Source organism: Lissotriton helveticus, chromosome 4_1 (assembly GCF_964261635.1).
Source record: "Lissotriton helveticus chromosome 4_1, aLisHel1.1, whole genome shotgun sequence".
Classification (NCBI taxonomy): domain Eukaryota; kingdom Metazoa; phylum Chordata; class Amphibia; order Caudata; family Salamandridae; genus Lissotriton; species Lissotriton helveticus.
The window spans coordinates 454,671,785-454,689,446 of NC_136063.1; the positions used below are offsets into that span (position 1 = coordinate 454,671,785).

Here is a 17,662-nt window from a genome sequence, read left to right on the forward strand (position 1 = left end):
GTCTTAGCACCAGCAGGTGGACCCTAGCAGTGGCAAGTGTGGATTAACCTTGAAGGCCTGTCCACCACAATCCATACTGAGGTTCATCCCTAGTCTTGTGGGCAGGCCTACGATGCAGCATACCCTAGAGCTACAATGACTCTGACACTGAGGTCACAGTACCCTTGAGGCCAGTCCGCCTCTCCCATTGGTACCTCCATTGGCCTTTTTTCAGCAGTTGGAGTGCAACTCACCAGGGACGGGCATTGCAGGATTTGCACGCACACCAAAATAAGTTTGCAAACTTCACGGTTTCTCTACTTCATGAACAAGTACTTTTAACATGTGCTGCCTGCTTTCCGGCCACTAGAATTATGCTGCAATGGAAGAAAAAATGATATTGCAGTGTTAACTAAATTATGCAGCAAAAAAGGCTGCAGCGTAATTTGATACATTATCTTATTTATACCTTATTATTTTGACATTGTTACACATACCAACAGTTGCTGCAAAGATTTTGCCTCATTAGTACCAGTGTAACATACAGATGTAGAAGTGAGAAAGGTGACCAGTCAACCTTTGCAAAGGGCCCTTCACTTTGCAGCAACACAAGTCACATTTTTAGTAACTTTTGATCTGTTTGAGCTGCAAACAATATTTTTGTTAAAATCGTCAGGTAATGCAGCATATTATGTGTTATGTGGCAACTATAGAAGAGCCATAATTGTGTGGAAAACATTTATAAACTAGGATATTTTGCCATTCAAGTTTGGACTGTTCTTGTCTAAAAAGAGAGCAGTGCGGATGATGGAAACTGCATGGCTCAGAGACAAATGGCTTGTGAATCCACTTTTAAGCATATTTGGGACATTCTATGATTGGAAAAGTATCCCACTTTGTGAATATTTTTTAATGTCAATAACTCATATTAAATCTTAAATAAACACGTGTATCTATCGGTTAAATTAAATAAAGTAATAAGCTGTCAGTCACATGCCAACCAAATACTAAAACTTGGGATGGTTTGCTCTTTCTGGCCACACCTCTGACTCCGCCCACTGACCAAATCCACTGGTTATTTCCACCTTCTAATCAATCCTCCACCCACAGTTTCCCTACTTCTTTGACCACTGGGTTACATTCGTTTTAAAGAAAGGATAGATTAAGTGATTTGCCTAAAACCACAGGATGTTGTGACGACGCTGAGACTCGAACTCCGTTCCCCAGATTCAAAGAAGTAACGCCCCATGCTCTCTAAAGTACAACGTCAGTCTACCGCCTTCCCCTAACTGCACTCAGTCGAATGTTTATGACTCAGCAGTCCAGTTGTCCTTACGTACGCAGGAGTAAACCTATGCCAATTAGTCCAAACAAAGCCGACCGCTGCCAGTTGACGAGTCCCTTAGACAAACACACAGGTTTAAGCGGCGGGGGGAGGAGAAGGCGGGTACACTGGCCACGTCGGCCTTAACGAATAGGAGAGGAAACAGAATAAACAGGAAGTTGGTCGCCTTCGAGTAGTCGATGAATGCTGTGTAGGGGTCTCATCTTAGATAAGGTAAGCTATCAAAATATTGCGCATCTCTGTATTGTGCGAAGGGGATATTTTGGGGCGGCGTCACAACGGACTGTGCTAGTAAATATTTCTGCGGCGCTGCCAGTGCAGTGCCTGGTCTTCGTGCAACTTGTCACGGCGAAGCACCGCCTTTGCCCGCCCTAATGTTAATGTGCTAGAAGAGAAACTCCAGCCGAGATTGGGCACGCGTTACGTCAATCTCTTCCCTTCGCCCTGCTGTGCACTCTGAGTGAATATCACATTCGTGTGCGCGGATGGATGTCTAGCATTCATGCCGATGAATGTTCAAGAGGAGAGGGTGCTTATAGATTGTTTCTGCTCATTCTGCAACTCTAGCATCGTTACTCTCGCAAGTTTACCTTATTGCGGCCAAGTAATGTTGTCGATATATATGATGTGGTTGCAATGGTGCCCTCGCAGGGCAGCACCCTTTTAAAGCCGGGCGAATCGCATTGGTGTTGCAGGCACTGGCACTTTATTTAAATCGTACTGTAGGTTGGATAGGGTCAGGATAAGGGAGTCTGCAAGATGTGTTTTTTCTTTTCTCAGTGTCACTCTCGTCACTCTCGTCAGATTCGCCAACTGCTCTGTTCTGGCAAATAATGCTTTGCCCATGTCGGTATGTTTTGTCAAAGAATGTTGACATTAGCCCCTAGGTGGAAATGTCGACGTTTCGACCCTTTTAGGCGCCAATCTTTGTGGTCGCGGCGGGTCTTTCTCAAGACAAGTGTAGGGCACGACAGTCCTGGGACTTTCCAGCAGCCGATTATCGAGACAGCAGCCGATGATCTAGATACTTCACATGCAGAGGAACACGAATGAAAAATTGCCCGATTGAAGGACTTTGCACCAATCCGTTCTAGGTGACTTACATGCACTTGGATCCCAGGACTGTCGTGCCCTACACTTGTCTTGAGAAAGACCCGCCGCGACCACAAAGATTGGCGCCTAAAAGGGTCGAAACGTCGACATTTCCACCTAGGCCTTGGAATTTTCAGAACCCTAGTATATCGATGAAACGATTAGGTTTCTGTAAAAACTTAAAGCAATTGTTGGCCTTTTTGTAATCAGTTTTTTGTAATTAGAACGTGTATATATTTGTATAGATTGTCTTTATTGTACATATTGTGTTTGTCATGTGATCACTATTCACTATTTTCACATTTAGCACTTGTTATTAATATATTGACAGTCAATTGTGAATTGCTTTGAATGAAATTTTGATAAATATAAAAGCACAACAAATCATATACAGGTTTTCCTCTCATTAATTGCAAGAACCTGGTTTGTGTTTTTTGTCAGAGGTTGGTTTGTTTTCTTTTGTTACATGTACTCGAATTGCAAATCAGTTGTGTTGCTACCCGACAGAACCATTGTATAATTAACCATTAATTACCCAGGTTCTGAGGGACACAGGGTCAACCCCACTTATCCTTATAAATGATATCAGAGTAACAACATATTATTCGTGTGAGAATCAAAACACTCTACTAGGCTCAAAGCTATAATAACAGTTATGTGTCGTGTGCAGAAGCAGCAGAAAGGTAAAATGGCGTTTAAACTCCTAATAAGCTCATGCTAACTTAATACAGCATATAGGCAAAGCATATCTATATGACATCCCCATGATCCGAGCACGGATAAGAAAATATAAGATATGATAAGGGGCTCATTTTTGAAATGCAGAGTTCAAGAACGATAGTCAGTTCAAATTTGAGGAAGTGAGGGAAAAAAAAAATATTTTTCTTCACTCGAAAAACCAAAATGCCCCCATCATGACAATTTAGCGTTCAATTTGATCAAAGCCAATAGGGCTGGGAAATAAAAAGTTATTCATAATTCCCCCCCAAAAAATAACGAAAAAAGTTCAATGTCAACAAAGGCCTCGATTGGTCTCAGCCCAGGACTGAATATGCAAAATAAGCAGCAACAGCTTCCAAAAGGAAGTCACTGTTATCATCCAAAAATAATTCAGCCATCCAATTCCATAGCGGGAAAGAACATTCATGCTCTTCAATTACCGTAGCCTCTAGCACCATCAGAGGACAACTCGGTGGGTTTTCAATGAAGCTGTGTGCCAAGAAATCTTGCGCCGCTGCGAATATATTCTAACGACCCAGTACTCCATGCATCGCTGCCAAGGCCATAATCCCTCCGTCAGAACAAAGCAACTAAGGGACTCATGAGATGATTAAAATTCATGTCAGGAGACACCATATTGACACAAATCCAGGGCCCAGTCGAAATCGCAGCTCAGGCAATGAAAGAGAGGCTGGACACATGTAAAATAGGAAAATCGAAACTATAATCCACATGCTGCGCTTAAGGTGGCTAGCCGCAGCGTGCCATAGTACTCAAGCATTCTGTTGCGAAACAGTGCCAGCCGCGACAGCTCGTCTTGGAACACAGGACGTGCATCCATTTTTAATAAAAACAAAAGAGCACCAGAACGCCTGCAGCCAGCGCCAGTAAAACAGGAAACCCACCAAACAGGCTGGAAAAGATTGAATGGAAGAAAAAAAGCAGGAATGACTACAAATATCTTTTCAAATGAAGTCACGAGACCACTGCTAACTACTTTAAAAAAATACGCCAGCCCCGATGTGGAGGATGCGTTAAAGATTGTATGAATCAGTTCACTGAAATGTAACGGTAGGTCAGTATTTAATAAAGCTTGCACCTCTGTGCGGGTGTTAGCTACGTGAAGGACAAATCTTTCACGAGCTGAAGTCAGGGCAACTTCTTTTTGTGACAATAGGGCTCTTATTCTACTCATTCCATTGAACTCTGCCTTCAAAGTCGGAATTCTCTGCCAGATGAAGACATCCAAGTTCCCATGCGGGGGTGGATACAAAACATTTTTACAGCAAACCACCCGTTCACTGACTGTAACCACATAAGCAATGCCTTTTATTAACCCACAGCAATCCTCATTATTTAAAAGTAAATAACTGCCGTTTGCCAGTAATGTGAACGTGGGGACGATTGCGGGAACGGGGGTACCTTTCAAAACACAGGCTAAATTAGGCTGTTCTTGATTGCAAGAGCTGTGTAATTGTATATGTCTACACATTAATGAGTTATCTGGTGTTTCCGTGCACTCTTCACCTTTGAGATAAACTTCCTTCCCGACCAGGCTTCATGAAGGTAGGAACTACCAAAAGGCTCGTATCCACCAATGGCAAATTATTTCATACAATTTGTAAATCTAAAAAGAGCAAAAGTTATTAATCCGTGGATAAGCCACATTGCAGCAGTGACCTCTGCCACAGAGAATGGTAAAGACTCCAATAGTTCAATGTGTAACATGGAAAAAGATGCATCTCTCATTGAAAGCAAACGCTGCTTTTCAGTTAAATTAAACGGGGCAAAGAGAGAGGAGACATTCATGTAATTCCAAGGCACTTTTCCGGCCTTAAGCGTCTGCGTGGTCCACGCAAACTACATAATGGAACGCAATTGATTTTGACCATGGTGTAATGCAGACACTTCATCTTGCACAATGTTAACAACAGATGACACAATATTATCCAATGTGTAAATGCGGGAAGAAAGCGTGTTAATGCTATTATCTACAACTGCAAGCACCTTCTCTAAGTTAGCTTGATCAATAGCTCTAAGGTGGGTATCCGCCTCAATCTGTGATGTTTTCCAGATTTCATTATAAACCGCATATATCCATCTCTTTGATCTACCACTAGCCGGGCCTTTTATGAAATCATTTAAATCAACATCGTCAGTCAGCTTAGATAGATGCAGTTTAACTGATGCCAAGGTAGAATGTCTGAGCCAATTCTGACATAATTTGCCTACTGAATAAGTGGTGACAGAATGGTCGTTCTCAAAACGGGGATCGGCCCTGACTTGTGTAAAACCATCAGATAAACTCAGAAAACGATGTTGGCACGAATCTGCACTTCTGTGCCACATCAACCAACCCTTGGGATCCAAACTGGATATGTTAAAGGATGAATTTTGCAATAGAGTTTGCAACTCTCTAACCGAAAATGTTACCGACTTTAATCAGTCCAATCCCGCTTCATTTTGTTTTAAAATGACAGAAAAGTCCATGTCCAAAGTTAGACTTACCGATACTAAGTTATTGTACTCGAAGTCCTTCCTCCAACCTGAATATTAGTCTAAATCAGGGAAGGAAGGAGTATTTAATTTTTTAGAAATAGCCAATCCAAAGCATGTTGTCTGTGAAATGGTAGAATTAAAAAACAACATATGATTCGGGATGAGACATGCACGGTGCAAAGCCTCAGTGCCTTGTACCTGCCAACTTTTAGAACCCCAAACTGATTTAAGGTCAACTGTTTCCTTCCATAGCTCGTAGCCTCCAACAGCTAGCTGGTCTAGGAAGGACTTCGAGTACAATAACTTAGTATCGGTAAGTCTAACTTTGGACATGGACTTTTCTGTCATTTTAAAATAAAATGAAGCAGGATTGGACTGATTAAAGTCGGTAAAATAAGTGTACTTTTTCAAAAAGGTACTCGAACTGCCTTGCAAAGGAGCTGGGCAATGCTCCCACTGTGTATAATTGACAGCACTCCTGCTGGAATTAGTGTTATGTAGGTAGTGGTTGCCAAAATGTTGGAAACAAAAGAAATCACCATAATTAGCAGATTCTAAATACAAATCTTCAGCATCAATATTTCAAATCAGAAAACAATGCCTCTACGGCCTGAACATCCCAATCATCAGAACGTATGTTTTGTTTAACTACATCCCCCATGTTAACTCTAAGCACATTAGGGACATTAATGACTTCAGTGGGGCCATGGATTTGAAATCTAACAGCATCCAATACAATCCCATCTAGGACAGGCCAAGCATTGATGTTAACAAATGCCAAGTCTCTCTTCAGTCTGTTGGCAGAATGTGAGGAGGAAAGGGGTGCCTATGTTCCATTGAGATGTCGAATGCATGTTCTCTCTTCGACATAGTGTCTGTTGACGAACCGGAAAAAATAAAACACAAAACCAATTGACATAAAAAGGTAAAATGAAAAAAGCACCAGCCAAACATATGTCCAAGGCGGAATCAAAAAATGTTTTTTAAATAAACTTGTATATACTGCAATCCATGAGAGCTTTCCTGATGTGTGTGAGACAGTGTCAAATGAAAATCTGGATTCTGTGGCCAAACGGGTTTGCAAATCAGGCATTGATAAGTCAGTTGGGTAAGTGTAGTCAATTTCCTCAAGGTGAGTACCAGGCAATGTACTCAATAAAGGACTGGAAATTATAGGCATCTTGATGGCCACCTCCGGCGCAGGACTAGAAGCAGTGGCCAAAACAGAATTTCTCACAATCTAAGGACAGGAGACTGCTGGTGTCATACTAAGAAGAATCGGCCACTCTGTGTATCTTGACATTGTCAATGGAGATATACCTGTTTTCCTTATGACCTGGAAGTGGTGGTAAAATGACTGTTCTTGTGTCCTTCACACCAAGCACAGGAACTGGGGCACGGTAAGAGGGACCAAATTCTTTTTTGTTCTCGATCTTCTCCCGAACCAATTCTCCAACTTGGGGTAGCCAGCCAACTACCGGGATCTGCAACGCATTATCTGAAGTGGAGGGCAAATGTTCCTTTGCAAGACTGTCTCTTGTCTTTTGTAGGGTCTGTAAAACATTGCAATGTTTATCTACGTCAAAGGAGGTAGCACCAGCCACATACATCTTGATACCAAAGAGCATTTCGTTTGGGGTCCGCCCACCCAGAGACCTTCTAGGGAGATTATTAAGAGCAAGCTGCATGCCATTGAGATGGGCCAGCCAGTTCCTGCCAGTGCCTATAACTCGAGCTGTCAATGATTGCTTTAAGTCACGGTTCATTTGTTCCACTACACTGTTGCCCTCAGGCCTGTATGGAGAAGAAAACTTGACTTGGACCCCCAACGAAGTCATGGCATCCTTACACGCCTTAGAGGTGAAAGCAGGACCCTGATCCGAATGGAAGGTACCACAGGCAAAAATCCCTACAAAGACACGCAACTCCCTTATGACAGTCCGTGAATCAGCGCTGCGGTGCGGCCACACCCATACAAAGCGTGTGCATGAATCAACTGCTACCAAGACGTACTTATATGCAGTATCAGAAGAAAAAGGACCGCAGTGATCTAAGTAAACACAACCTAGTGGTTTATTAGATATGAACAACTGTGTTTGGGGCGGACGCGCAGCAGTTGAGTGTTTAATCTGCTGGCAAATGTCACATTGAAGGACATAATCGCGCTTCTGTTTGTACAGTCCCCGCCACCAAAAACGCTGTTGTAATTGAGACACAGTAGCAGAAACGCCCGCATGCACAGACGCAACCCCTTCATGAGCCGCTGTGGTCAATGTATTTCTGCGATCTGCGTTGGGAATCAATCTCTCCCCAACGTCAGATATTTTCACAAAAGGAACCTTATTGGGACTTAAGTGGTAAGAGTACTTCGAAGGGAATCCCTTAGGATATTTACCTCCCTTCTCAGTGGCAGCAACAGCCGCCAAGATATCATCATCAATCTTACTTTTGGACCGTGTAACAGCTGCAACTAAATATGTCGATACCGCTGATTTCGCTGCCTCATCAGCAAGCGAGTTGCCAAGAGCGTGGACTCCAACGCGCTGATGTCCAAGAGTATGAATTACAAACACGAGTGGCAACCGCTCTTTAAGCTCAGCCACTCGGACCCAGATCATTTTATGTTTTATTGTGCTACCCTTGGAATCACGGAAATCATTCTGAATCCAAAAGAACAAGTTCTCATTGTAAGACTGGACACAGTAGTAAGAATCACTCACAATAAGAGTCGTCACACTAGGATCAGCGTACTCCAATGCAAGCATCAAAGCACGAAACTCTGCCAATTGTGCGGTGCAGTCCCCTAGAGTCTGCGTATGCACAACTCTGGACTTGAACTCATCGTTCACCATGGCACCTACCACAATGACGCATGCGGAAACGTAGGCGTGTTTAGAACCATGCGCAACCTGCGCTGAACCATCAGTGTATATGATACAAGGGAAATCCTCCAAAGGCCGCATAGCCAAAGGCGCAGGATGAACAAATTCATATTGCAAAAACTCCTGCGACCGTAAGGCGGCATCAAAAATAAATGTGACATCCGGAGATGTCAATGAAGCAGCCCATTGTATCCACAGAGGGTCCAAAGCTTTAGAATTAGGTACACTGGCTTTCGTGACTGCCTCCAAAGCAGGACACGGGGTAACAACCAACATGCGTTTTCCCTGTGACAGAGCACGTTCCTTAAGAATCGCCATCTGTATAGCCGTTAACTTTCTCCACAGCGGAAAACCGCATTTCAGCCGAAGTGTACAAGTGCGACTTGTAGGCAATAGGTACTGTGTCTCCTTCGTTAAAAGTAAGGTAAGTCAAACCCACCGCCCCAGGAACGATTATTATCACCAGTTTGGTGTGGTTATCGCGAGTCAGTAAGTATTTAGAAGCGAGCAAATCAGCCTGCAAAGATTGCAGTATAGCTGAGTGCTCAGGCAATTCAGAAAAGGGGGGTGGTGATGAACAGAGTGTCTGAATTAAGCAGACCACTCTTACCCAGTCCAAAGATCAGGGCTTGATCCATCACCGTTATTTATCTCACTGCCCCATCCCAGCTCAGAACCTGGCTATATGCAAATTAGTCTGTCCCTGGCCCAGTGCATCATGGGAACAGGGCAGACCAAACTACCAAGCCAATTCTTCACCAGAAAGGAGACAAGCTACCGGGGACCGGTTTCCGGCATTTCAGCCTCTTCGGCCCGGCTTGCTTGAATCCTGATGGAGCAGTGAGAAAGGGACTCATGTCTGAGTATACCCTGCCACACCTATAGTGGCCAAAAACGATTCAGAAAAGGGGGGTGGTGATGAACAGAGTGTCTGAATTAAGCAGACCACTCTTACCCAGTCCAAAGATCAGGGCTTGATCCATCACCGTTATTTATCTCACTGCCCCATCCCAGCTCAGAACCTGGCTATATGCAAATTAGTCTGTCCCTGGCCCAGTGCATCATGGGAACAGGGCAGACCAAACTACCAAGCCAATTCTTCACCAGAAAGGAGACAAGCTACCGGGGACCGGTTTCCGGCATTTCAGCCTCTTCGGCCCAGCTTGCTTGAATCCTGATGGAGCAGTGAGAAAGGGACTCATGTCTGAGTATACCCTGCCACACCTATAGTGGCCAAAAACGATTCAGAAAAGGGGGGTGGTGATGAACAGAGTGTCTGAATTAAGCAGACCACTCTTACCCAGTCCAAAGATCAGGGCTTGATCCATCACCGTTATTTATCTCACTGCCCCATCCCAGCTCAGAACCTGGCTATATGCAAATTAGTCTGTCCCTGGCCCAGTGCATCATGGGAACAGGGCAGACCAAACTACCAAGCCAATTCTTCACCAGAAAGGAGACAAGCTACCGGGGACCGGTTTCCGGCATTTCAGCCTCTTCGGCCCGGCTTGCTTGAATCCTGATGGAGCAGTGAGAAAGGGACTCATGTCTGAGTATACCCTGCCACACCTATAGTGGCCAAAAACGATTCAGAAAAGGGGGGTGGTGATGAACAGAGTGTCTGAATTAAGCAGACCACTCTTACCCAGTCCAAAGATCAGGGCTTGATCCATCACCGTTATTTATCTCACTGCCCCATCCCAGCTCAGAACCTGGCTATATGCAAATTAGTCTGTCCCTGGCCCAGTGCATCATGGGAACAGGGCAGACCAAACTACCAAGCCAATTCTTCACCAGAAAGGAGACAAGCTACCGGGGACCGGTTTCCGGCATTTCAGCCTCTTCGGCCCGGCTTGCTTGAATCGTGATGGAGCAGTGAGAAAGGGACTCATGTCTGAGTATACCCTGCCACACCTATAGTGGCCAAAAACGATTCAGAAAAGGGGGGTGGTGATGAACAGAGTGTCTGAATTAAGCAGACCACTCTTACCCAGTCCAAAGATCAGGGCTTGATCCATCACCGTTATTTATCTCACTGCCCCATCCCAGCTCAGAACCTGGCTATATGCAAATTAGTCTGTCCCTGGCCCAGTGCATCATGGGAACAGGGCAGACCAAACTACCAAGCCAATTCTTCACCAGAAAGGAGACAAGCTACCGGGGACCGGTTTCCGGCATTTCAGCCTCTTCGGCCCGGCTTGCTTGAATCCTGATGGAGCAGTGAGAAAGGGACTCATGTCTGAGTATACCCTGCCACACCTATAGTGGCCAAAAACGATTCAGAAAAGGGGGGTGGTGATGAACAGAGTGTCTGAATTAAGCAGACCACTCTTACCCAGTCCAAAGATCAGGGCTTGATCCATCACCGTTATTTATCTCACTGCCCCATCCCAGCTCAGAACCTGGCTATATGCAAATTAGTCTGTCCCTGGCCCAGTGCATCATGGGAACAGGGCAGACCAAACTACCAAGCCAATTCTTCACCAGAAAGGAGACAAGCTACCGGGGACCGGTTTCCGGCATTTCAGCCTCTTCGGCCCGGCTTGCTTGAATCCTGATGGAGCAGTGAGAAAGGGACTCATGTCTGAGTATACCCTGCCACACCTATAGTGGCCAAAAACGATTCAGAAAAGGGGGGTGGTGATGAACAGAGTGTCTGAATTAAGCAGACCACTCTTACCCAGTCCAAAGATCAGGGCTTGATCCATCACCGTTATTTATCTCACTGCCCCATCCCAGCTCAGAACCTGGCTATATGCAAATTAGTCTGTCCCTGGCCCAGTGCATCATGGGAACAGGGCAGACCAAACTACCAAGCCAATTCTTCACCAGAAAGGAGACAAGCTACCGGGGACCGGTTTCCGGCATTTCAGCCTCTTCGGCCCGGCTTGCTTGAATCCTGATGGAGCAGTGAGAAAGGGACTCATGTCTGAGTATACCCTGCCACACCTATAGTGGCCAAAAACGATTCAGAAAAGGGGGGTGGTGATGAACAGAGTGTCTGAATTAAGCAGACCACTCTTACCCAGTCCAAAGATCAGGGCTTGATCCATCACCGTTATTTATCTCACTGCCCCATCCCAGCTCAGAACCTGGCTATATGCAAATTAGTCTGTCCCTGGCCCAGTGCATCATGGGAACAGGGCAGACCAAACTACCAAGCCAAATCTTCACCAGAAAGGAGACAAGCTACCGGGGACCGGTTTCCGGCATTTCAGCCTCTTCGGCCCGGCTTGCTTGAATCCTGATGGAGCAGTGAGAAAGGGACTCATGTCTGAGTATACCCTGCCACACCTATAGTGGCCAAAAACGATTCAGAAAAGGGGGGTGGTGATGAACAGAGTGTCTGAATTAAGCAGACCACTCTTACCCAGTCCAAAGATCAGGGCTTGATCCATCACCGTTATTTATCTCACTGCCCCATCCCAGCTCAGAACCTGGCTATATGCAAATTAGTCTGTCCCTGGCCCAGTGCATCATGGGAACAGGGCAGACCAAACTACCAAGCCAATTCTTCACCAGAAAGGAGACAAGCTACCGGGGACCGGTTTCCGGCATTTCAGCCTCTTCGGCCCGGCTTGCTTGAATCCTGATGGAGCAGTGAGAAAGGGACTCATGTCTGAGTATACCCTGCCACACCTATAGTGGCCAAAAACGATTCAGAAAAGGGGGGTGGTGATGAACAGAGTGTCTGAATTAAGCAGACCACTCTTACCCAGTCCAAAGATCAGGGCTTGATCCATCACCGTTATTTATCTCACTGCCCCATCCCAGCTCAGAACCAAGCAAGCCGGGCCGACGACGCCTGAAATGGCAGAAACCGGTCCCCGGAAGCTTGTTTCCTTCCCAGTACAAGAATTGGCTTGGTAGTTTGGTTTGCCCTGTTCCCATCATGCACTGGGACAGGAACAGACTAATTTGCATATAGCCAAGTTCTGAGCTGGGATGGTGCAGTGAGCTAAAAAACGGTGATGGATCAAGCCCTGATCTTTGGACTGGGTAAGAGTGGTCTGCTTAATTCAGGCACTCTGTTCATCACCACCCCCTTTTCTGAATCATGAGTGCTCAGGCAGTCAGCACGATTTGGTGAAAGTAGGTTGTATCAAAGCATACAAAAGCTTGATACGCTGGGCATATTCCAGAATGTATGTCCTTTCCGAAATGTAAAAATCCCAGCAAAGACTAATTTTTTCAGAGTTGTCAGAGCGCGCAGTTGTGCGCATTTCTCCAAGGAGTGAGGAGCTAATCCTCGACCTTCATTGTTGAGCTCATAGCCCAGGAACAACACTGTATACTCTGCAATGTGCGACTTTGCAAAGTTGAATTTGTAACCGAGGTCCGCAAAGCTACAAATTATGCGGTCAACTCGACACAGATGCTCCCAAAGTTCATGGTCTGTGAGATAAATGTCATCCACATACGAGCATGCATCAGGGTCGATTCTCCCTAACAGAGAGACTATGCGGGCAGCAAATACCCCAGGACTATTCTTATAGCCCATCCGTAAACGCCTGAATTGTTTTTGGACGCCGCCGCATGTAAAACTGGTCCATTGGGAACCGAGACCATCCAAATGGTGGGCATAAAAACCGTTGGAAATGTCAAGCGTGGTCTTAAACCGCTTACGCACAAGACTATCCACTAAGGCAGAGCCGTGAGTATTCTGTACTGCACAGGTACGGCAATGCGAGTTTAAATGCCGGTAATCCAATACCAAACAATATGATCCGTCAGGCTTGGTCACAGTAAAAAGAGGGTTATTCATTGGTGACACACACGTTTCAATCACCCCTTGATATTCCAATTGTTCAAGGATTTCCGCAACGGAAGCCTTAGCTTCACGTCTAATGGGATATTGCGGTTGAGGCTGTGGCTGTGACCGCAAAGGAATTTCGTGGTGTGGGGAAAATTTATCACAACCACAGTGTGTCCGGTACAGAGCCGGCGCTAGGGCTCTAGCCCACTGTTCTGCAAAATTCAGTGCATGCTCCTTTGAGACCGTGTGCGCGAAACTAGGGAGGATTACCTCCTCCCCTCTCGGAGCTGTGAGAACAAAAGGTGGGGGCCAGTCAGCCTCCGCTAACAAAATGTCATAGGTAGTTGTAAGATTTTCCCAAAATACCCCTTTAATGGTACGTTGTATGTCACCTTCAATGAGCAGAACTATTTCATAAAGTCTGTCAGGGGGAGCAACTCTAGTGTCAGCTGTTTCCACAACAACATAACGGTCCGTCGCTTTCACCTTCAGTAGTGGACGGATCGCCTCTCGTACTATGGTGATCTCCGCCGCGCTGTCCAGCAAGGTCAGAGCCCATGTCTGATTCCGAAGCTGCGTTCTCACTAGCTGTGGCATATCTCGCTGTTAAAGCTGCGACTTTCTTTTTCTGAAACTGGGGTCTTTTCGGTGTAGAATCGTCCTGCTTGCCTTTACCGTCTTTCGGGCGGGTCTGGTCGCGTCCTTGCTGGCCACCCCGACCTCTGTCGCCTCCTCCACCACCGGTCAGTCGTAGAGGCCGATGACTCCTGAAAAGAACGAGGAGAGCGTTCACCAGAAACCCGAAAACGATCAGGCGATTCTATAATCGCGCAAGCCATAAACACGCTCTGTGGGCGCAGGCAATGGAGACGCAGGACGAGACTCCTGTCTCTGTTGTTGTTGCTTACCCTGTTTTTGTTTTTTCGGCCAATTTTATTTTTTGGTCTTGGGCTGTTCGTCAGTTTCTGACTTTTGCCCTTGGGGTTGTTTTTTCTCTTTTGTAGAAAAAGGCTTGAGACCTCTACTATTGCGGCCCACGGTTTTATAAGCCGCCACAATAATTCGTGCTAACTGTCGGGGTTTCTCGACCTCGGGTATCGCCTGCAAAGCATTGGCTACCTGAAAGTTCACCGCATCCCCCTTGACATTAGAAAGTATGAGATCATAAACCACATCAAAGGAGCCACAAAGGCGCATACCCAATTCAACAGCAGCCTCCGGTCCGTGCTCATCCTGAACACGCTTCAATCAATCAATCAAAGCATTTGTATAGCGCGCTACTCACCCGGAGGGTCTCAAGGCGCTTGGGGAGGGGGGGGTCCGCTACTGCTCGAACAGCCAGGTCTTGAGCTGCTTCCTGAAGGCGAGGTGGTCCTGGGTCAGGCGGAGGTGGGTCGGGAGGGAGTTCCAGGTCTTGGCGGCGAGGTAGGAGAAGGACCTTCCCCCTGTGGTGGCTCTTCGGATGCGGGGGACGGCGGCGAGGGCGTGGCCGGTCGATCGAAGCTGGCGTTTGGGAGCGTAGAAATTGAGACGGCTGTTGAGGTATCCTGGGCCTTGGTTGTGCAGGGCTTTGCGTGCGTGGGTGAGGAGACGGAAGGTGATTCTCTTGTTGACCGGGAGCCAGTGCAGGTCTCTCAGGTGTCCGGAGATGTGGCTGTGACGGGGGATGTCCAGGATGAGTCTTGCTGAGGCGTTCTGGATCCGCTGGAGTTTGGCGGTGGTTCCGGCGTAGAGGGAGCTGCCGTAGTCCAGTCGGCTGGTGACGAGGGCCTGGGTGACCGTCTTCCTGGTCTCGGTGGGGATCCACCGGAAGATCTTGCGTAGCATGCGTAGGATGTTGAAGCACGACGAGGAGACGGCGTTGACTTGTCTGGTCATGGAGAGGGAGGAGTCCAGGATGAAGCCCAGGTTGTGTGCGTGGTCTGTTGGTTTGGGTGCGCTGCCAAGGGCGGGGGGCCACCAGGAGTCGTCCCAGGCGGAGGGTGAGAAACCCAGGATGAGGACTTCCGTCTTGTCCGAGTTCAGTTTCAGGCGGCTGTTCTTCATCCATTCGGCTACCTCTTTCATCCCTTCATGTAGGTTGGCTCTGGTGGTGGCGGGGTCGTTGGTGGGGGAGAGGATCAGCTGGGTGTCGTCGGCGTAGGAGATGATGTTGAGGTTGTGCTGGCGTGCGATGGCTGCGAGGGGACTCATGTAGACGTTGAAGAGGGTTGGGCTGAGCGAGGAGCCTTGAGGGACGCCGCAGATGACTTCGGTGGCTTCTGATCTGAACGGGGGGAGGCGGACTCTCTGTGTCCTTCCGGAGAGGAAGGAGATGGTCCACTCCAGTGCCTTCTCCTGGATTCCGACGTTGCTGAGGCGCTGTACTAGGGTACGGTGGCAGACAGTGTCGAAGGCCGCGGAGAGGTCTAGGAGGATGAGGGCCGCTGTTCCTCCGTTGTCGAGCAGAGCTCGGATGTCATCGGTGGCTGCGATCAGGGCGGCCTCGGTGCAGTGGTTGGCCCGGAAGCTAGACTGCGAGAGGTTGAGGGATCCGTTCGTCTCGAGGAAGGCGGCCTGCTGCTTGTTGACGGTCTTCTCGATGACTTTAGCGGGGAACGGGAGCAGCAAGATGGTTCGGTAGTTCTTGAGGTCGGAGGGGTCGGCTGATGGCTTCTTTAGTAGGGCGCTGAGTTCGGCGTGCTTCCAGTTCTCCGGGAAGGTTGCGTGTTGAAGGAGGTGTTGATGATGTCCCGCAGGTGGGGTGCGATGACAGCGTCAACCTTGTTGAAGACGTGGTGAGGGCAGGGGTCGGTCGGAGATCCGGAGTGGATGGAGTTCATCGTGCTTAAGGACTGTCGGCAAAACAGTCATAGACGGTGTGCCATAACACCTCGCATAGACTGCCACAAATATACTACCCCAGGTCTCACAGTCACCGATTTCAGGGGTCAAGTCTTTTGACATGCTAATTGTCAGAATCCTGTGTTTCTCACCAGGAGTCGTGTTAGGAAATACTGCTTCCAGCTGGTCAAACTTTTCGGCAAGCCAGAAAGGAAAATCATCCCTATCCTGGGGGCGCTTGCCCATCACAGCGTTGACCATCACTGGACTGAGCTTCATACCGCCCTGTCCAGCAGGAAGCGCCGCACCTCCTGGGGCCCCGGCCGGAAGAGATTACGGGTAATGTATTGCACTAACGACCTAATCACGCTAATTGCGACTACATGTAGTCATCGTAACTCAACCATGGTACATGCCCTGTGCTGAGGATGAAGTGTAAATCCAGCCAAAACAGGCCAATTTGCGCCTGGAATGGACAAAGGACCTAACCTCGGAGCTGTCAAAGAGTGGGGGAGGGCACCATCAAACCAAACGCGGTGCCGCCAAGCATCAATAGGAACTTCCTGTGCCCTGTACGGAGTATATTCCAGTGGCACAGCTGTGGCAGTGTATGTGTCGAACACAGTAGTATTTGCTTTCGCAGCCGGGCAGGTCACCCACGAATAAAAGATTTCGCAAGGGTAAGCTACCTCTGCACTCACCACCATAATTACGGCCATGCCATCCAAGGGAACATTAAAATGCTGCAAATGATTGCGCACCGCAATACGACTATGATGCGGAATGTTCACCGCGGCCATAACGACACAGAAAGAAAGAGGTACAAACTAAACTCTGTAGCACAACTGGGTAGTAATTCAAAGAAACCGTTTAGAAAGATTCAAGCTTGAAAAGACCTATTTAAAAAATAGGTAGGTTTGTCCGACACCACCGTTATCCGGAAACAATAGTGAAGGGGTTAAGGATTGACCATTGCACTACTCAAGTGTCATGTAATAAGACCACCAAAATGTTGGGCGCCATGTCGCAGGGATTCCGTTCTCCTACAGAACTGTGCATAGAGACTTGGAACCTCAGTGAGTTATGGTGTGCCAAAACTCACCTTAGTACTCAAAATCCCCTACCAGACTAGCTACAGTGTCACATTGGTCATTACAAACTCCCAATGCTTAGACAAACCAGAACATGACTTAGAATACCTCAGGTAACGTGGAACACATGAACGCTCTTTCGTTATACAATCAGTTCAATCCAGAACAAGGAGTAAAAGAGGACGCATGCACATTTGAAATGTTTATTTACTAATGCAGTGGTTCTCAAACGCAGTATCTTAGCTAATACAAGCAAACATATGATAAGAAACAAAGTAATCAGCATAGTTACTAGTCCATAGCATACAAAAGGTGAAAGCATATTAAAATGCTAAAATGAATAGGGTTAAACAACACCTAATTCTCACCCTCCCTAGCTAGCATATTATGTTATATCTAAGAAGGTCTCTTTGGGTTTTAGCAGGGCGGGCCCATACCGCAGATCTTAGTGGTAAGAGATCACATCATCTTCCAC

The 17,662-nt window shown here is 47.1% G+C and overlaps 1 protein-coding gene across 2 annotated transcripts in view; it reads left to right on the forward strand.

Annotated features, from left to right (window-relative positions):
* Positions 1 to 1,212: 1,212 nt before the first annotated feature.
* Positions 1,213 to 17,662, forward strand: part of TRIQK (triple QxxK/R motif containing) — a 359,682-nt gene continuing 343,232 nt past the window's right edge. Inside the window, exon 1 of one of the 2 annotated variants that reach the window (XM_078687048.1) lies at positions 1,213 to 1,537. The gene's annotated coding sequence lies outside the window, so the exon portion shown is untranslated. The remainder of the gene's footprint in view (positions 1,538 to 17,662) is intronic. The other variant, XM_078687047.1, reaches the window with a different exon arrangement.